Raw genomic sequence first — 15353 nt, 5'->3', positions numbered from 1 at the left:
CAGGGCAGCCCTGGAGTCGGAGAGAACAACATGCAGGGGGTTGGCCCCCAGTCCCAGCCCCATGGCCACGGCACTGGACTGCTGGAGCCAGAGCAGAGACACAAACCCACAGCACAGGCCTGGTGCTGGAGGCCCGAGGGGGGGCCAGGTTCGATTCTGATCAAGGGCATGTACCTAGGTTGCAGGCTCCTCCCTGGCCAGGACCCAGGTCAGGGCTCATTCAGGAGGCAACCAATCAAAGTGTGCCTCTCACATTGATATTTCTCTCTATCTTTCCCTCTCTCTTCCACACTATCTAAAAATTAATGGAAAAATATCCTCATGTGAGGATAAAAAAAAAAGAAAAAAAGGAATTTCATATCCTATGAAAGAGACATCTTGAAAATGCCTAAAGAAAGTTGTCATTTTTTCATGGTGAAGGGACTGGAATCTGTGGTGGCTATGGCAGCCGGCAATGGCAGCAGCAGCGGAGTGATGTGGGTGGCACCTTCCCCTGATCAGCCCGGTTGCCTCCTGCAGAGGGAGGCCAGACTGCCGCTTAGGCCATCAGTAGGACATCCCCTGAGGACTCCTGGACTGAGAGAGGGGGCAGGCTGGGCTAAGGGACCCCCCACCCAGTGCACAAATTTTTTGCACTGGGCCTCTAGTTCTAATATAATTGACAGCTAATAAATATAGAAACAAACATTTAAAAATCATACAAAATATGAACTATGGAAAAAAATTAAGTCGGGAAGGGGAATAAGGATTGTGAGGCAGTTGCTATTCAGGGCTAGAGAATGTCTAGCCCATGGGCCATATAAGACCTGAGAAATCATTTGGTCTGGCCCTGCCAAGGCAGTAGGGGTGAGTTAATTAAATGTTTGACCAAATATAGCAGGATAATTTTTAGAAATATTTTTATTGATTTCAGAGAGGAAGGCAGAGAGAGATAGGAACACCAATGATGAGAGGGAATCATCACTGCCACTGAAGATCGAGCCCGCAATTCGGGCATGTGCCCTGACCAGGAATTGAACTGTGATCTCTTGGTTCATAGGTCAACGCTCAACCACTGAGCCATGCCTGCTGGGTGCAGGCTAATTTTTAAGTTTATAAGTTTGTATGGTCTGTGGATGATGTTATAAATATCCAAATGGCCCTTGGCAGAAAAAAGGTTCCCCACCCCTGAATTAGCTAGTCAGAGAAGAATTCACTGATAAGGTGACATGTGATCAGAGACCCAAAGGAGATGAGGGAGCTAGTCATTAGAGTGTCTGAGGGAAAAGCATTCTAGAGAGGGGAAATATTTCAATGTGAAGAAACCCAAGGTATAGAGTGACTTACTGAGCATTCACCCGAGGCAGTTGTGTGGAGCACAGCAACATTCTTCCTCCCTCTGTGAGTATAATTATAGTCAAGGGCAGAATGGTCAGATGAGTGCTGGGAGTTGTGGCAGCGGTAGGGGCTGCCACTCAGACCTCTCTTCAAGAAAGGACCTGCTTCAAGGAATGCAGAGAGATGACAGCTTCCAGCTGCAGCACCTTCTGGATCCACCCCAGCATCTAAGGTGCAACATTTCCCAAGACAGTCCTCAGCCAATGACTGACCATGGTAGAGATACTAGGACATGACCACTCTTATGCAAGTGGGACTCCTTTAAGGAGCATGTCTGTGACATTTCCAGAGCTACATCACAGCCTGAGGCTCTACTTACCGAATCACCATGCCTTTCCCTTTCCCTTTTGCAAGTATCAGACCTGCATCATGGGTTAAAGGATTTCCATGCTCACTCCTACACGCTCTTTCTTTTACCTCCCACAGATATTAGTGCCCAATAAGTTGCTTGCACTTCTAACTCCATCCTAGTGTCCTAGTGCTTCCTAAAGAACCCAAACTGACAGGGGCCACAGCAGAAATGCCCATGAGGAAGTTCTGCTCTGCCTCTACTACCTACATAAGTCAGGTGCAAAGTCACAGAAATGGACAGAAGGCCGTCCACAGTGGAGTCAAAGGTTGATCAAAGTTTCTAGATCATCACCATCAGCCTACCTCAAGCCATCTCACATAGTATACCAAGCATGTCAAACTCGCGGCCCACAGGCCACATGTAGCCCACAACGAATATTTTTGCAGCCCAGCCAGTATACTACTAACAGTATGTAAAAAACGTTTTAATAAAAATTTTGTAACTTAATTTTTACAATATCCGGTTATACATAATTATTAATAATGAACTATAATGTTCACTAATGACTGGTTACTATAATCGTGTTGTTGCATTCATTTCCCTTACATGCCTTACACGCAGGCACACCATTTCTCTCCACTAATACTAGCAGCGAATATTTTAGCAGCCGATTGCCATGCCATTAGTCTTGTACTGACTTGTTTGGTGTGTGAAACAGGAAATATTTTGCTTTTGGAGAACAAGAAAAATAAGTTTATTTGTGTTACTCCTATTAATTTGTGCAGTTATTCTGTGTCTGGTAAGTTAATGTTCAGGAAAAAATATCAATTTTTATTAAAATGTTCTATTATTTTATGTTAATGATTACTCATTTATTTCAGCATGTCTCTATTGAAATAAACCTACATTTCTATGAAAATTGAAGCTTTTGGTTTTTTGCAGCCCACATAAACTTAAACCTTATTTATTTGGCCCATGTTAGCCTTTGAGTTTGACATGCTTGTAGTATACCATCTGAGTGAAGCCTACCTTTTTTTTTTCAGAGAGAGGAAGGAAGACGGAGAGAGAAAAACATCAATGATGAGAGAGAATCATCTATTGGCTACCTCCTGCATGCCCCCTACTAAAAATGGAGCCCAAAACCCAGCCTGTACCCTGACTGGGAATCAAACAGTGACCTCCTGGTTAATGGGTGGACACTCAACCACTGAGCCACACCAGACAGGCTGAAACCTAATTATTAAAAATGCAGTTTCCAAAACAGTTCCTATAGATATTCATTTCCGCCAGACTGCTGCCCCTGAGCATTTCTTATGTAGAAATTCTGAAACTTCCAAGGGAGCAGTTCCAAACCCATAACCAAGTTTTGAGAAGTAAGGGACTCACAGCTTAGTTACAAACTAGAATCTGAAGGGACAGCGTGCACTGAGTTGGGGAGGCAGTTGGCACTCACTTTCACTCCTGCAAGTCAAACCATGGGAATCAGTGACATTTTCTAAGCCTCTAACTGAAAGGTTCATCTATGTCTTCTACCCCAGGCTATATTCCCAGGCCATTGCCTGTGTCAGGCTCACCATGCTCCAATGACAGTCCAACCTGAAACCATTCTCGGAGTAGAGAGAACCATGCTCTAATCACATAGCTGAGGTTACAGTTTGGAGGCTCAAGAATGCAATGATCCGCTGAAACCGGATGGGCCTGCGGACTGAAGGGTCCCAGGTTCGATTCCGGTCAAGGGCATGTACCTTGGTTGCGGGCACATCCCCAGTAGGGGGTGTGCAGGAGGCAGCTGATCGATGTTTCTAACTCTCTATCCCTCTCTCTTCCTCTCTGTGGAAAATCAATAAAAAATTTATTTAAAAAAAAAAAAAGAAAAAAATGAATGCAATGATCCAAAGATTTTCTGAGTCAGGAAAGCAAACACTGGCTGGAAAGAAAGTAAGTCTGGGGTGGGGTCACTTGGAAGGAAGGCAGAAAAGGTTATGACCCAGGATTTCAGAGTAAATACCCTGACGCTTTCATGTGTTTATATTTCTAGAGCCACCCTATGGTGCCGGAATTATACCTTAAGGTAATCCCATTTTTTATGGCTTAGAAAAATGTGGTTTGGAAGGTGAAGTGATTTATCCAAAGTCATAATGCTAGCAAATAGACCTAAGATTCAAACCAGGTCTTCTGACTCTAAAGTTAGTGATATTTTATAATTTTACTGCTGGCTAACTGTCTGTTGAATTTATCAGTATGCCTGTATCAGTAACAATATTTTACCCTGTGGCCTATCTCCTGGCTTAGTTGCTTAAACAAAATCATGTCAACTTTTAGATTATGGTTGGGAAGCACTGCAGTGGACATTTGCTAGGTTTTGACATCTCAACATCTATTGTCCTCTTCTTTTGGTAAACATATTCTAGTTTCTCGCTGGAGAAGCCTCCCACCCCTACTTGCAGTCCATGAGTTTTGGGTGGGCTCTAACTCTGGCTTCAGGAATGGGACCTATGATTTCTCCTAAATCAATCAATGAGCCCATTTGCCCAGCCACTGCAGTGAGGATTGGTATGGAATTAGTCAGAACCAGTTAGTTTTTGGCAGTTGCTAGGAGAAAAGCAAGTGCTCTTTCCCAGTTCACCCGAACCTGGGAGAATGTAGATGGGAGCTGCTGTCGCTATATTGCTGCTATGATTGATTGGAGAGACTGTCCAAGAATGATGCTTACACAGGAAAAAGCAGAGCCAGGAGATGACTAGGGAGAAATTGGATCCCGTTGTCTCTCTTTTTTCTTTTTTTCTTTTTTTTTTTTTTTTTTTTTTTGCATTAGATAAGGTCATTCTTAAAGCCAAAACTACTCCCAAGAACTTTTAGTTCTCTGATAATTCCATTTGTACATAAGGTTGTATTTTCTGTTACTTTCAACTGAAAGAGGTTTACCTGATTCAATGGACTTCCTTAATTCAATTCAACTAGTGTTAAAAATCAATTAGGACTCAACCATAATCCCAGTGTCTCCCTAAAATTCGTATGTTAAAACCTACGTATTTCCCCAATGTGATGGTATTAGGAGGTGGGGGCCTTGAAAGGTGATTAGGCCGTGAGAGCAGAGCCCTAATGCATGGGATTAGTGCTCTTCTAAAAAAAAACACCTCAGAGAGTTCTCTAGCTCAGAAGGGTGAGAGGACCTTCTGGGACTTTAGGTGGTAGTTATATGGGTGTGGGCAATTGTCGAAACTTATTGAACTGAAAATTAAGATCGGTGCACTTCATTTTAAAAATATTTAATACTATTTTTTAAATGTTAACTGTCTTTTTTCACTTCTGATGAGGAAAAACACATTAAGAGCTCTCCTATCCAATATTTTTCCTCACCAACTTAAGAATGGACTGAATTCCCCACCCCAACCCCCATTTAATTTCTCCTTTGATAGAAAGTGGTTAAAATCCCTAATAAAATGCTATATTAAATTTCCCTCGAAGACTGTTTTAGCACAGGGCTAATTTAAGAACCTGCTCCCCCTTCTCCTTCTTAGCAAGGCATCTCAACCCTCGATGGACTAAAGTGACCAAATTGTGGAGGCCCTGTCATCATCTTATAAACCATTCATTTCCAACCTCCGCTTCTTCCTTACAAAGCTGAAGGGCCACCACCTTTACAAACCAAATTTCTGCTTTGGGTAACTCATTCTCATTTATTCAATTCAACCCCCACCCCTCAGCCTTGTCACTTACCGCTCACCAGTTTAATGAGCTCCAGAAAAGCTATGGAAATCCTAAAATGCAGAATCACTTACAAACTTTTTCCAGTATGGTTCCTGGAAACCCTGTGGGTATACCAGAATATCCATTCTGATGGCATTTTATGGATTACAGAAAGCCCGATTGCATCCCTAGTATGGACTTCTCTGTGACTTAAAAAAATAAAAATAAAAATGAGACAGCAATGTAAGCTCCTTTGGGAGAATGGACATTACAAAAGAAAAATGGTATTATTTTCCAATACCCAGGAAATTCATTAGCAAACACATTAAAATGCACTTGAGTAGTCATCACACTGAATTGTTTTGGAAAAGGCCCTGCTTTGGCAAAAACATCTTCAATCCGGTAGCTTGACTCGATGAGACAGCAGGATGACAAATGTCTTATTATTCCCTATGGTGCCTTAATGTTTACAGGACAGCTGTTACTGTGTTCCTAACCCCTCCTGAGGCACCTTGATCACAATCTAACGTTTATGTTACTGCTGTTCCCCTTCCCCACTTGTTACAGTGATAAGACACAGAGGTACTCCTCCCATGTGTGGGAAACAGATTGGTCTTAAAGTCAGGAGGCTGACCTTTTGGTCTCAGCTCCTGTACTAACTCTGCAGTCTTAGGCAAAATATTTCGAATTCTCTTGGCTTCAGTGTCTTCCTATGAAAAAGAAGAAGTATAATAGACATGGTTCCAATGAAATGGAAGCTGACTTCCGTCTGGTCCTTAGGGGTTCCTCAGGCCATAGAACCAATATGAAGAGAACGGGTGATATATCATGATTAGCAGGAATTGGCTTGCTGCTACATAGCGGGGATGGTGTAGGCAGGGCTATGTTTAGAACTCAGGGATTCAATAGACAACCTCTTACCACTCCTTGGCCCAGTAGCCAGGTCTGGTCACTGGAAAAGTCCGTTCGCCTAATAAAAGACAAGAGTATCAATGCCTCATATCCCACATGCATGAAGCTTAGGTTTTTCCCAACCTGTTTTAGAAAAGCAGGCAGAGTGTATCCCCGCCCCCCCCCCCCCCCCCGCCAAGATATTTAAAAACAGGTTTATTGAAGTATAATTGAAAACAAAGTCTACATACTTAAAGTGTACAATTTGACAAATTTTTTAAACAAATTAAGAATTTTTTTAAATTTAATAAATCTTTATTGTTCAGATTATTACAATTGTTCCTCTTTTTCCCCCCCATAGCTCCCCTCCACCCAGTTCCCACCCCACCCTCTGCCCTCACCTCCCCCCCCCCCCCGCCGTCCTCATCCATAGGTGTACGTTTTTTGTCCAGTCTCTTCCCGCACCCCCACACCCTTTTCCCCCCGAGAATTGTCAGTCCACTCCCTTTCTATGCCCCTGATTCTATTATATTCACCAGTTTATCCTGTTCATCAGATTTTTTATTCACCTGATTTTTAGATTCAATTGTTGATAGACATGTATTTGTTGTTTATAATTTTTATCTTTACCTTTTTCTTCTTCTTCCTCTTCTTAAAGAATACTTTTCAGCATTTCATATAATACTGGTTTGGTGCTGATGAACTCCTTTAGCTTTTTCTTATCTGTGAAGCTCTTTATCTGACCTTCAATTCTGAATGATAACTTTGCTGGGTAGAGTAATCTTGGTTGTAGGCTCTTGCTATTCATCACTTTGAATATTTCTTGCCACTCCCATCTGACCTGCATAGTTTCTGCTGAGAAATCAGCTGACAATTGTATGTGTGCTCCCTTGTAGGTAACTAACTGTTTTTTCTCTTGCTGCTTTTAATATCTCTCTTTGTCTTTTGCTCTTGGCATTTTAATTATGATGTGTCTTGGTGTGGTCCTCTTTGGATTCCTTTTGTTTGGGGTTCTGTGCACTTCCTGGACTTGTAAGTCTATTTCTTTCACCAGGTGGGGAAGTTTTCGGTCATTATTTCTTCAAATAGGTTTTGCTCTCTCTCTTCTTCTGGCGCCCCCATAATTCTGATGTTGGTTCGCTTGAAGTTGTCCCAGAGGCTCCTTACACTATCTTCATATTTTTGGATTCTTTTTCCTTTTTGCTTTTCCGGTTGAGTGTTTTTTGCTTCTTTGTATTTCAAATCTTTGACTTGATTCTTGCGTTCCTCTAGTCTGCTATTAGATCTCTGTATATTATTTTTTATTTCAGTCAGTGTATGCTTAATTTCTAGTTGGTCCTTTTTCATATCCTCGAGGGTCTCACTAAATTTATCAGCCTTTTCTAGGAAATTCTTGAAAAACCTTATAACCGTGGTTTTGAACTCTATATCCAGTATTTTGCTTTCCTCCATTTCTTTCATTTGTGATCTGTTTTTTTGTCTCTGCATTTTGGCTGCTTCCCTGAGTTGGTAGAGTAGCTCTGTGTGCTAGGTGTCCTCTAGGGCACAGTGGCTCAGCCTCCCCAGTTACCTGAGGTGGACACTCCTGGTGCACCCCTTTGTGGGCTGTGTGCACAGTCTTGTTGTAGTTAAGCCTTGATTGTTGTTGGTATCCCTAGGAGGAATTGACCTCCAGGCCAATTGGCTGTGAGGATCAGCTGTGTCTATGCTGGGAGAACTTCTGTGCTGGAGACACACTTATGAGATAAGACTTGCAAGATTGCAAAAGCCTCTGTGCTCAGCTTGGATGGGGCGGAGTTTCAGGGCAGAGCAGACAGCCTTGGTTTCCCATCAGCCCTGCCCTATGAGGCCCCTGGGTCTCAGTGTCCCTCGGTAATCGCTGCAAGCAACTCTGAGAGAAAGCCGCTCTCGAGTTTCGCCCGCTGCCAGATAGTCCAGTTTCTCCCCGAATGAGTCTGGGTTCCCAGAAACTCGCCTGGAACTGGAGTTCAGTGCAGTTGGGAGCTTCTGTCTCCCTCCCGCTTTAGAAAGCCAGCCGCCCGTGCATTCAGTAGTCAGTCCTCTCTGCACGCACGCACCTTCGGACCTCTGCCTTCCGCAGCTCCCGAGTCTCAGCATGCTTTCTCTTTTCCTGATAGTCCAGATTCCCCCCAAATGAGTCTGGTTTCCCAAAGTCTCACCTGGGACTGGAGTTCAGTGCAGTCGGGAGCTTCCGTCTCCCTCTCGCTTTAGAAAGCCAGCTGCACACTCAGCCACCTGTGCACACAGCTGCCCATCCTCTCCACGCATGCGTCTCCACAACCTTTTGCAGCTCCTCTGAGTCTCAATGTGCTTTTCTCTTTCCTTCTAGTTGTAGAATTTCCACTCAGCCAGCTTTCCTGTGGTTCTGGATGGTGTCCATTTTGTCTTTTAGTTGTAGTTTTGATATTGTTGTGCAAGGCAGCAGTTTAGGTGTTTACCTACGCCGCCATCTTGGTTTCTCTGACAAATTTTTTTAAAAAAATATTTCTACTGCTTTCAGAGAGGAAGGGAGAGGAAGAGAGAGAGAGAAACATCAATGATGAGAGTCATTGATTGGCTGCCTGCTGGATGCCGCCTATGTGCCCTGACCGGGAATCAAACTGAGACCTTCTGGTTCATAGGCTGACACTGAGCCACACTGGCCAGGTCAATTTGATAATTTTAAACACATAAATACATGTCAAAATCATCAGCACAATCAAAATAGTAAACATACCCATTACCCTACCTCCACAAAAATTTCCTCTTACCTCTTGATAATCCTTCATCTCTACTCCCCAATATCCAGTCAGCTACTGTTTTCTGTCACACACACAAAAAAATGAATTGGCATTATCTAGACTTTACATGCATTTTTTTTTTTTTTGCTTATTAATCCTTTGTACACCATAAGCATCTACAGATGCTTTAAAATCATTTTTTTGTGAAAATTTCAACTGAAAATATTCAAGAACACCCAAATTGTGAATAATATATTTATTTTTATAAAATTCATTGCAAATTGATTTTTTAAATTAAATTCAAAATATCGTGGCGTGTGGGGATGGTTTTTCATTTTGGATGCATGGCAGTTAACTGGTTAACTATGCTCATTATTATTGCACAGCTAAATTAAAACTCAGGATATAGAATAGTTAGATACTAAGTCTAAATAATTCTTGTTTTATTTTTTACTGAATTTATTGGAGTGACATTGGTTAATAAAGTTATATAGGTTTCAGGTGCACAATTCTATAAAACATCATCTATATATTGTATTGTATGTTCACCACCCCAACTCAAGTATTCCTCCATCAAATTTACCCACCCTTTATCCTCTTCTGTCTCTTCCAACTCCCACTCCCACTCTGGTAATCACCATGCTGTTGTCTGTGTCTATGAGTTGGTTTTTTTGTTTTGCTTGTTTGTTTGTTTTTTAATCCCTTCACCTTTTCACCCAGCCCTGCAACTCCCCTCCCTGTGACAGCTGTCAGTTTGTTCTATGCATCTATAACTCTGTTTCTACTTTGTTTACTAGTTTATTTTGTTCATTAGATTCCATATATGAGTGAAATCGTGTGGTACTTGTCTTTCTCTGACTGGCTTATTTCATTTAGCATAGTGCTCTGCAGGTCCATTCATTCTGTCCCAAAGGGTAAGATTTCCTTCTTTGTTATGGCCCTGTAGTATTCCTTTGTGTAAACGTAGCACAACTTTGTTGTCCACTCATCTACTAATGGACACTTGGACTGCTTCCAGATCTTGGCTATTGTAAATAATACTGCAATGAACATAAGGATGAATATATTCTTTCAAATTAGTGTTTTGGGTTTCTTCAGATAAATTCCCAAAAGCGGAATTGCTGGGTCATAAGGCAGTTCCATTTTTAATGTTTGAGGTAACTCCATACTTCTTTCCACAGTGACTGCACCAGTCTGCATTTCCACACCCTCACCAATACTTGTTTGTTGATTCATTTCGGTTTCAGTTTGCATTTCTCTGATGATTAGTGATCTTGAGCACCTTTTCATATGTCTATTGGCCATCTGTATATCCTCTTATCTTCTTTGGAGAATTGTCTAGTCAGGTCTTTGCCTTTTTTGTTCTTGTTTTTTGCCCATTTTTTAATTGGATTGTTTATGTGTTTTTTGTTTTTGTTTTTGTTTTGGTGTTGAGCTTTATAAGTTCTTTATAAATTGTAGATATTAACCTCTTATTAAATGTATCATTGGCAAATATGTTCTCTAATTCAGTGGGTTTTCTTTTCATTTTGTTGATGGTTTCCTTTGCTATGCAAAACCTTTTTAGTTTGATGTAGTCCCATTTGTTTATTTTTTTTTAAATATATTTTATTGATTTTTTACAGAGAGGAAGAGAGAGGGAATAGAGAGTCAGAAACATCGATGAGAGAGAAACATCGATCAGCTGCCTCTTGCACACCCCCTACTGGGGATGTGCCCGCAACCAAGGTACATGCCCTTGACCAGAATTGAACCTGGGACCCTTGAGTCTGCAGGCCGACGCTCTATCCACTGAGCCAAACCGGTTTTGGCCCATTTGTTTATTTTTTTGTTTGTTTTTCTTGCCCAAGGCGATATATCAGAAAAAAATATTGCTATGAGAAATGTCCAAGATTTTACTGCCTAGGTTTATTCTAGGATTTTCATGGTTTCCAGTCTAACATTTAACCTTTAATCCAGTTTTAATTTATTCTTGTGTATAGTGTAAGAAGGTGTCTAGTTTCATTATTTTTCTTGTATCTGTACAATATTCCCAACACCTTTTATTAAACAGACTATCTTTACACTATTGTATGTTCTTGCCTCCTTTATCAAATATTCATTGACCATAAAGGTATGGGTTTATTTCTGGGATCTCAATTCTGTTCCATTGATCTACATATCTGTTTTTATGCCAGTACCTTGATTTTTTTTATTACTATGGCTTTGTAGAATAGTTTGATATCGGGTAGCATGATTCCTCCAACTTTGTTCTTCTTTCTCAATATTGCTGTTGCTATTTGGGGTCTTTGTGATTCCATATAAATTTTTGGACTATTTGGTCTAGTTTTGTGAAATATGCATTGGTATCTTGATAGGAATTGCATTGAATCTATAGATTGCTCTGGGTAATATGGACATTTTAATGATGTTAATTCTTCCTATCCATGAACACGGTATATGGTTCCACTTATTTGTATCTTCTTCAATTTCTTTCTTCAGTGTGTTATAATTTTCTGAGTACAGGTCTTTGACATCCTTGGTTAAAATGTATTCCTAGGTATCACCATGGCTAGGATTCTAATACTCAATCCTTTATTTATCTATTTTACTGTTCATGAAAAAATGAATTGTTTCCAGTTTCAGACTATTCAGAACAATGTTACTAAGAAAATTCTCATTGACTGGATTTCCTAACTCCATTGGAGTAGGAAGAAGGCTTAAGCATCCCACTTTTTCAACATCATATCCTTGTTCTGTCATGGGATAGCAAGCTCAGTGGTCTAGTCATCTTAGGTAGACAAGTTGTCTCACTATAACACTAAAAAGGAAACTCCATGATATAGTCTACCAGGTTTAACCCTTGATATGTCAATGGCAATAAAAGGAATGTGGAAATTTCTCCTTTTTCACCTATTTTCCCACTGGCTTTCTAAATAACTAATTTGATTTAAAAAATCCTATTTTGATACAATGGAGTCAAAACAACTTTAATAAATGGTGCTAGGAAATTGGGTCAGATACATGCAAAAGATGAAACCAGATCACCAACTTACACCATACACAAAAACAAACTCAAAATAGCTAAAGGAATTGAATGTAAGATGGAAAACCATAAATATCCTACAAGACTCCATAGGCAGCAAAATAGCAAACAAACGTCGTAGCAATATCTTTACAGACACAGCTCCTAGAGCAAGGGAGACTAAGGAGAAAATAAACAAATGGGATTACATCAAAATAAAAAGCTTCTGCACAGCAAAAGAAACAATCAACAAAACAACAAGAAAGCCCCCCACTGCATGGGAGAACATATTTGCCAATGATATTTTCGATAAAGGTCTAATCTCCAAAATTTACAGAGAACTCATACAACTTAACAAAAGGAAGATAAACAATCCAATCAAAAAATGGGCCAAGGATCTAAATAGACACTTTTCGAAAGAGGACGTACAGAAGGCCCAGAGACATATGAAAACATGCTCAAAGTCACTAATCATCCGAGAGATGCAAATCAAAACAACAATGAGGTACCATCTCACACCTGTCAGAATGGCTATCATTAACAAATCAACAAACGACAAGTGCTAGGATGTGGAGAAAAAGGAACCCTCAGTGCACTGCTGGTGGGAATGCAGACTGGTGCAGCCACTGTGGAAGACAGTATGGAGTTTTCCCAAAAAATTAAAAATGGAACTTCCATTTGACCCAGTAATCACACCCACTTCTAGGAATATATCCTAAGAAACCAGAAACACCAATTAGAAAGGATATATGCACCCCTATGTTCATAGCAGCACAATTACAATAGCTAAGATTTGGAAACAGCGTAAGTGCCCATCAGCAGATGAGTGGATTAAAAAACTGTGGTACATCTACACAATGGAATACTATACTACTATAAAAAAGAAGGAACTTTTACCATTTGCAACAGCATAGATGGAACTGGAGAGCATTATGCTAAGCAAAATAAGCCAGTCGGAGAAAGATAAATATCACATGATCTCACTCATATGTGGGATATAATGATCAACATAATTTGCTGAACAAGAATAGATCCAGAGACAAATGGTAGGGGAGCAGGGGAGGTTAGAGAGCAACCAAAGGACTTGTATGCATGCATATTAGCATAACAAATGGACACAGACACTGGGGCGGTGGGGGCTTGCCCAGGGTGGAAATGACTGGGGGAGGGGGGGTCAATTAGGGGAAAAAGAGACATATGTAAAACTTTAGACAATAAATAAATTTTTAAAAATCCTATTTTGAATTTCAGAAGCTGATTTTTAACTCTTTCCTTATTAATTCTTTCTTTAACAGTCCTAAATCCCAACCTGTATAGGTAAATGGATGCTTCAGGCCAAGTAAGAAAAAGATCATATGTGTGAAAAAGCAAAAGAAACATGCATATCCATATGTTTCATAAATATCCAAGTTACAGATATATATACATATATTTTAAAATAAAAAGCACTTGTATTAATTATCTATTGCTATGTAATAAATTACACCAATATTTAGTGGCTTAAAACAATGAACATTTATTATTTTACAGTTTCTATAGATCATGAATTTTGGAATTGGCTAAGCTTGGTGATTCTGGCTCAGGGTCTCTCAGGAGGTTACAGACCAGATGAAAAGGGGCTACAGTCATCTGAAGGCTGGACTAAGGATGGAGGATCAACTTCCAAGTGCACTTACATGACTATAAGCAGGATGCCTCAGTTCCTTGCTAGCTGTTGGCTAGGAGGCCTCATTTTCTCACCACATGGACCACACTTCATGACATGGCAACTGGCTTCCCTCAGAGCAAGTAATCTGGGGGAGAGAGAGAAAGAGAGAAAGAGAAACCACCAGGCTTATCATGTCCTAGTCTCTGAGTCACAGTGCCACTTTTGCTTTGTTCTCTCGGTTAGAGGTGGACTGCTAAGTCCAGTCCATACCCAAGGGGGGGGAATTAGGCTGCACTTCTTAATGTCAAATAATTTGTGGGTATTTTATCTCACTAGAGTAGTCAAAATAACTTTTTGCTCCAGTGTGCAAAAATCAACAAAACAATTGTTTGCATAATGGAGCTCACAAAGTCTAGTGAGTGTATAAGCATGAAATGGGCAGTGACAGCACACTGAGATATATAGGTCCTGGTTTTCTTCCATGTGACATGGGGGACAATAGGTGTTTGGGGGCACACAAGACAGTATATGTGAAAATCCTTCTGTACATGTGTAGTCAAGAGGCAGAATAGAATGCCTGCATTCAAATCCCAACTCTGCCACTTACTGGTTTTGTGATCATGGGCCAGTAATTCATCTTCTCCGTGCCTCAGTTTCCTCATGACCTCACCAGTAAGATGAAAGAATAACAGTACCCAACTCACAGGGTCCTGGTGAGTATGAGATGAGTTTGCATGTGCAAGGTCTTAAAAGGTACCTGGAGCATAGCAAGGGTTAATTACACCAGTTGTAAACTGCAAGCTGCTTCAGAAATGAAAAGTACTATTGTAATTGCTGAGGCAAGGTACATATTCTTATGCCTGTCTTACTGAATATGAAATCAATTTCTTATAAATCTAATTTTTATTAATATATTTGTACATTTTTCTTTTTAAATATAAGGCATCTCTAGTAAAATGAGAATGTTGCTTTTCACCTCCACTCTGCCCACTCATCAATCCCACTTCCTTCCCCAGAGGAAACCACTTTAACAGTTTCATGAATGTTCTTACAGAAATTTTTCTACCTAAAAAAAGCTATGTATTTTAAAATAATATAAATGGAGTTATATGATACATATTCTGCTACTTTACTTTTCTTTTTTTTCTGTTAATAATTTAACCAATATTTTCATGTAGTGACTATCACTTTACATAATTCCTTTTAATATATTAAATTTTGTAGGCTAGATATACCATTGATTCTTTGACCATCATTCTATTGATGGGCATCCAGGTTGTTTTCAACTTTTCATTATTATAAACTATTATATAGTAAACATAAGCATTTAAATAGACTTTCTGTACTTCAGAGACTTCATGAATATAAATGTGTTTTTTAATATATTTTTTATTGATTTTAAGAGAGAGAAAGGGAGATGGATAGATAGAAACATCAATGATGAGAGAGATGCTCAACCACTGAGCCATACCAGCTGGACAATGAGTGTAACAGGTTTTAATAAAAAAACATTTATATTGCCCAACCAGTGTGGCTCAGTGGTTGAGCACCAACACATGAACCAAGAGGTCACTGGTTCGATTCCCAGTCAGGGCACATGCTAGGGTTTCAGGCTCAATCCCCAGTAGGGGGTGTGCAGGAAGCAGCCAATCAAATGATTCTCTCCCATCCTTGATGTTTCTATCTCTCTCTCTCCTTCTCCCTTTCTCT

At 40.2% G+C, this 15353-nt stretch overlaps 1 long non-coding RNA gene across 1 annotated transcript; it reads right to left on the bottom strand.

Annotated features, from left to right (window-relative positions):
- Positions 1 to 1523: 1523 nt before the first annotated feature.
- On the bottom strand, positions 1524 to 14361 carry LOC129150240 (uncharacterized). The gene is made up of 5 exons (XR_008556968.1): positions 14251 to 14361; positions 13672 to 13788; positions 9022 to 9073; positions 6281 to 6329; positions 1524 to 1544 (listed from the first exon to the last, which is right to left on the bottom strand). It is a non-coding gene; the product is annotated as an uncharacterized LOC129150240 (long non-coding RNA).
- Between the last annotated feature and the right edge of the window lie 992 nt (positions 14362 to 15353).

This window comes from Eptesicus fuscus, chromosome 9 (assembly GCF_027574615.1).
Source record: "Eptesicus fuscus isolate TK198812 chromosome 9, DD_ASM_mEF_20220401, whole genome shotgun sequence".
NCBI classification, from domain to species: Eukaryota; Metazoa; Chordata; class Mammalia; order Chiroptera; family Vespertilionidae; genus Eptesicus; species Eptesicus fuscus.
This window is presented reverse-complemented; position numbering and strand designations above follow the sequence as displayed.